Here is a 6,254-nt window from a genome sequence, read left to right as displayed (position 1 = left end):
CATATGTGTGCGTGTGTCTTTATAGCAGCATGATTTATAATCCTTTGGGTATATACCCAGTAATGGGATGGCTGAGTCAAATGGTATTTCTAGTTCTAGATCCTTGAGGAATTGCCACACTGTCCTCCACAATGGTTGAACTAGTTTAGAGTCCCACCAACGGTGTAAAAGTGTTCCTATTTCTCCACATCCTCTGCAGCATCTGTAAATAACATATTTTCTGAGATGCCTTCCCTGCCTACTCTCTCCTGGACCCTTGCTTGCTTCTTTCACAGCACTTAAAATTTATTTATCTTTCTCTTTCTCTTCTTCCCTCCTTCTCTCCCCCTTTCCTATATTTCCTCTTTTCTTTCCTTGTTACTCCCTCCCTCCCTCCTTCCTTCCCTTCTTTTTTCCTTCCCTCCTTCCCTCCCTCCTTCCTTCCCTTCTTCCTTCCTTCCTTTCTTCCTTCCTTCCTCCCTCCTTCTTCTCTTTTCTTTCTTTCTTTTTATGTTTTAGAAGTACAGTGCAGGAACAGTGATTATGTTGTTCTTCCTTTAACTTCAATACCTAACACAATGCCTGTTCATAATAGGTACTAAGAGATGTGTGTTAAAACAATGAGCATATTATTGAATGAATAAATGAAGATTGTTTTCACACATGGGAGTCATATTTTAACAGGGAACTTGATAGGGTCTGTTGTTTACAGTGGAGAACAAATATAGGTTGGAAAAGAATCTGGAGACCATTTCTTAGAAGGGTTGGCTATAGGAACAAGAAATATTTTATTTTGAAAAAGGAAAAGTTTGGGGATGAATAGTAATAGCCTTCAAATGTAGGAAGATTAATCTTGCGGAAAAGCATTTTCACCACAAGAATCATCTAAGGAGCTTGTTAAAAATAGGGAATCCTGGCCAGGCGCCGTGGTTCATGCCTGTAATCCCAGCACTTTGGGAGGCCAAGGTGGGTGGATCACCTGAAGTGGGGAGTTTGAGACCAGGTTGGCCAACATGGTAAAACTCTATCTCTACTAAAAATACAAAAAAAAATTAGGCATGGTGGTGGGCTCTTGTAATCCCAGCTACTTGGGAGGCTGAGGCAGGCGGATCACTTGAACCCTGGAGGCGGAGGTTGCAGTGAGCCGAGATCGCACCACTGCACTCCAGCGTGGGTGACAGAGTGAGACTCCATCTCAAAAAAAAAAAAAAAAAAAAAAAAAGGAAGAAGAAGGAAAAGGAATCCCAGGCCTTTCCCTGTATTTGATTTGTTGGGCATAAAGTAGGACTAGAGAATATTTTGTTTGTTCTGTTTTTTAAACAAGCAGCCAGGTAGTTCTTTTTTAAGAAAATGGTGAGAAATGCTATTTTGTAAGAGGCAGTGTTGTCACTGTGGGAAAAACTAGGACTCATGGGCTCAAATTATAGGGAGGCAGGCTTGGATTCAACAGAAGGAGAATTGTTTCAAACTAGAAGGGCCGCCAAGTGGATGAGGCTGCCTCCCTGCCTGGATTCCAGGAGAGCCCTTCAACTTTCCAGGAGCTAATCCTATAGTAAGTGAATGAGATTCATGCTTAAATGGCTGAAATCTTGGGTTCAAGGAAGTGCAAAGTCTTTCAAATGCTTGGGGATAGCAGTTATTGCGAGAGTGGGAAAAGGTAGCAAACAACGAGTAAACAAAACACAAAAACCACACACACATAAAAATAGGGGAACGCTGGGGAAAAGGGAAACAAAATAGTGGATGTAATTAAACCCTCATACTTTACTGTGAAGCATGTTAAAAAAAATTAAACCCTCGAAGGTCTTGAAGAGCAGAGGAAATCACATTTTTAATATACTTACATCATGGGATAAACAACAAGATTGATGAAGTGAACTGCAGTCTCTGTTATTAACTTGATTAACTTAAAGCACAAGGGCCTTAGCAATTAGCATGCAGAATCATCTTGCGTTTGCAAGTGAAAAATTATGAGGAAATGGACTGTGAAGCGGAGGTCTCAGGGCTGCAGGAGATGAACTGGCCAGAGCAGATTCATCTGTAGTCAGTAATTCCCCCAGCAGCTTTGAAGGCGGAGGGAAGCTTGTGGCGGCTTCTGACCTCCAGGTGGCAAGTCAGATGCAAATCGTCTAATTTGTTTCTGGATCTCATTGGAGGCTGCTATAGAATTGGAGGCTGATTCTAGAAACTCGCTCTAGACAGGCCTGAGGGGGGCTCAGAAAGGTAGGGGTAATCATTATTATTGTTTCTGAATATTTATTAAATCCCTTACATATTATTTAATTCTCATAAAAATCCTGAAAGAAGGATTTAATCATCCCCCATTGTCTATTGAAGAAACAGAGGCTCTGAGAGATTGTATAACTTGCCACCCAAAACATAGTTATTCCCTTAATAAATGCTCACTGAGTATTTCCTAGGGGCTAACAAGTGAAAGACCTTAGATTTGAATCTTTACCTAACTCTAAAGTGCATGCCCTTTCTTTTTAACAAAGGATTAACTTTAATATGAACTAATATGCCATTACAAACCTGTAAGAAAAATTCCAGTAATTCAAAAGACATTGGCAAATGGCATGCATAGGGAGTTCACACAAAAAAATTAATATGATGAATGGGGTGTAAAATTTTAAAGACATCACAGTAAAAGGAATGCAAGAAACAAGCAATGGCGTATTTGTTGAGGGATATGTAAGCTAGTGTATCCTCTTTGAAACTCATCTTGGCAATATCTATGAGAATTTTAAATGCCCATTCTATTTGGCCCAGAAATTCTACTTGCTTAAGTATACACACACACACACACACACACACACACACACACACATATATATACATATATATAAATATATATGTGTGTGTGTGTATATATGGAAAAGTACATCTCTGAAGACACTCATTTTAGTGTTGTTTGTTAAGAGCAAAGGACTAGAAGCAACCCAAATGATCTTCAATTGGGGACTTCTTTTAAATAAGTCATGGTAAAACATAAAATGAAAAAAAAAAATTACAAAGCCCACATTTAATTACTGGATGAGCTCCCCTCTCAAAAATGATGGGGAGAGCCAGTGATAGTCATGGCACCTTATAAAGAGATGTAAAACTTTGTATTTCTTGATCATTTGCAAATATACTATTGATTTGGAGCCTTTCAGCAACTCTGAGAAGCAGGCAGAGCAGGTATTATTCCATCCTATACATAGACAAGGAGTTGTCCACTATAATGGTGAGAAATGACAGAGGCCTAGAATGCAGCTTTGGGGACTCTGCCCAGTGCTCTTCACGACACCAGTATTGGGAAAATAGGCATCTGTGGAAGGAGTGTCACCTTCCTCTGAAGAAGGGACAAGCTCAAGGAATCATTGTTTAAGTTGATAGGGAGAGGGCCCCTTGGAATAGAGTGGCTTGCTCAGCTAGCAGAATAGTTTCTGTAGCTCCTGGTGAGCCTCCCCTTTCCTCCCACCGTGGGGAGCAGACAGCTCTGGGCAAAAGACACTGAACACTCTCACCACTGTTCCTGGATGACCAAAATAAAGGTAATTCTTATAGCAGATACCCCCATTGTGGTACTTGTCCCTTTGGATACTCACAGAGGCTCAAACTTGACTTTTCTATCTTAAGACCAAATAGAAAGAGAGCAGGGGAGTAAAACTGAACCAGCCCTGAAGTGAGGAAGTCACGGATATCGTCCTGTGGTTTCAGGCCTCAAAGCGACAGAATCTCATCCTGTTTTCTTCTGTGGTAGGGTTTCAAGTCCTAGTGGCCCACTGGACTCATCTGGAAGAAGTGATATTTTAGAGCTGGTTCATATTAGCTCATGAAAACCATTCTGAAATTTTCAGAAATTTTGTGAACCAATGGTTGAACTCACCATTATTAAAAAGTATATACATGTACGATTAAATTATTTTAAAAACAAGTAATAAATACTCAAAACTCATTACTTCCTGATTATTTTAGGCTTATCTATGCTCTTGAGATTATGTACTTATATCTACTGTATGTGTGTGGTAGAAACACTATCTAATGGTATGCAACTGCTCATCTCTTCCCAATTCCTGTGCTCAGTGATGTCACATCGTTAACTTAAAATTGACCATGGTGGGAGTATTTACACCATGGAAATGGGCAAATACTACAACTAAGGCCAGATTTATCATCTTGTTGATTGTCTGGGCTTAAGAAAGTTATGAAAAAATATAAATAATGCAGATTAAACTAAAAGTATGCCTTGCCTGTAACCATTACCTTGTGAAATCACAAAAAGTTGAGAAAATAGTCCTCTAGTATTCAAAATCATTATTTGCTTCAGCAAAGAGTTACTCCTGTTATTAATGATAAAAAATTCTAACATAGTTTTACATGTTTCACTTTCATTTTCCTCATTAACGCAAATGAAAATATTAGCCAACAGTTATGTCTGAACTACACTCACTTATTTGCAGATGTGCTTTATGGGTGTAAGAGTTTAGTAAAAATCAGTGATGGCATTCTGTGAGAATCTTTTGGCTAAATGGCATCTATAATAAAGAGTATTATATATTTTACTTTTTTTTGAGATGGAGTCTCGCTCTGTCACACAAGCTGGGGTACAGTGGTACAATTTCAGCTCACTGCAACCTCCGCCTCTGGGTTCAGGTGATTCTCCTTCCTCAGCCTCCCAAGTAGCTGGGACTACAGGTGTGCGCCACCATGCCTGGCTAATTTTTTTTTTTGTATTTTTAGTAGAGACAGGGTTTCACCATGTTGGCCAGGATGGTCTTGATCTCTTGACCTCATGATCCGCCTGCCTTGGCCTCCCAAAATGCTGGGATTACAGATGTGAGCCAACGCGCCCGGCCTATTTTACTTTTATAGGCAAATTGTGTGCAACACATCTTTTATATCACAAAAATTTATAATAAACTTATATATGTATGAGCATACAGATTTTTTTCTTTTGGGGAGCTAGCTATTAAACATTATCACTACACCACTACTACCTAGGAACTTTACAAATCATTCATATCTGGATCCAACCCCCAAAGTTCCTGATGTAACGATTACATCAGCCTCAGTGACTTTAATGTGCAGCCAAGGCTGAGAACTAGTGCTCCAGGGATTTTTCAAAACTGAAGTCTAGAAATTCTAGGTTAGATAATTGGACTAAGACTGGCTTCACAGGAGATACTGATCTCCTTCCCAGGCACAGGTGGCTATGCGGAAGCTTTATCCTCTGATGTGCAGCCAGCCCAGTTTTGAATAGGGACATGCATACACCCTGCCTTCAAAAAGTTTCCAGCTTTCTGAGGCAAGGAGAGAAGATTGACATAAGTGAAATGTGATGAATAACGTAGAACTTAACAAAACTCAGGTCCAGATTACAGGAAAAGGTGGAAAGCGTGAGGATAGGTTTGTCACAGGCACCAAGTTAAGTACAGGTTGGCAATAGTAGACCATCAAAGATCTCATTGAAGGAGGCCAGAACTAGACCAGTGCCAAACTTAACATGATTGTACTTCTAACAATTAATAACACACATTGCACTACCTACATACTGAGTCATTTTTTATTTTCCTGAAAAAATTACACCCACACACATATAACCCCATTCATGGATCCTAGAGGCAGAAGTATCGATCTTTTAGAGGGAATCTCTGCCTAAATAGGTAGTTTAATCTCTCTCATAAACAGTCTCTTATTTTTTTCTCCTGTGTTTTTCAATTATTCTTCTTGTACACTGTATTTCTTCCTATCAATTCCTTTCTCTGATCTTAATGGCCTCTTACTCATTGAAAAAAGAGTAACGGCTATTTCTTCCCAAGTCTCCTCAGAGCCAGCTGAATGCCAAAAATCTGGCCAATTATCCCAGATTGAGGGTCTCAGAAAGGTAGAAAACCAGAGAGAGAGGCTGCAAGGAGATATAAAGGAAAGAGAGTTGTTAAAGAGTCAGTATATGCCATGCTCTTCTAATCAAACTCGGATATAATTCAAAGATATCTACCGATAGATTAAAGCCTATGAGGGGTAGTTGAGAGGGTGGTAAAAATTTTCCTATTCTCTGCTTCACAAATCTCATCTGCCTTGAAGTCCATTACAGGATACTGCAGGGAGATCAGTGGAAAATGCAAAGCAGCCTGGATTGTTCTATAATCATTCTCTATCTTCTATAATATATTTAGGTTGATTTCAGTTCTAGATAAACTTTGGGCATTTTAAGGGGTGAGTTAGAGCAAGAAATTGGAAAGATCTAAAACCACAAACCCTGTAATCCCAGCACTTTGTGAGGCTGAGGC

Source organism: Mandrillus leucophaeus, unplaced genomic scaffold (assembly GCF_000951045.1).
Source record: "Mandrillus leucophaeus isolate KB7577 unplaced genomic scaffold, Mleu.le_1.0 Scaffold246, whole genome shotgun sequence".
NCBI classification, from domain to species: Eukaryota; Metazoa; Chordata; class Mammalia; order Primates; family Cercopithecidae; genus Mandrillus; species Mandrillus leucophaeus.
Note: the sequence above shows the minus strand (reverse complement) of the source record.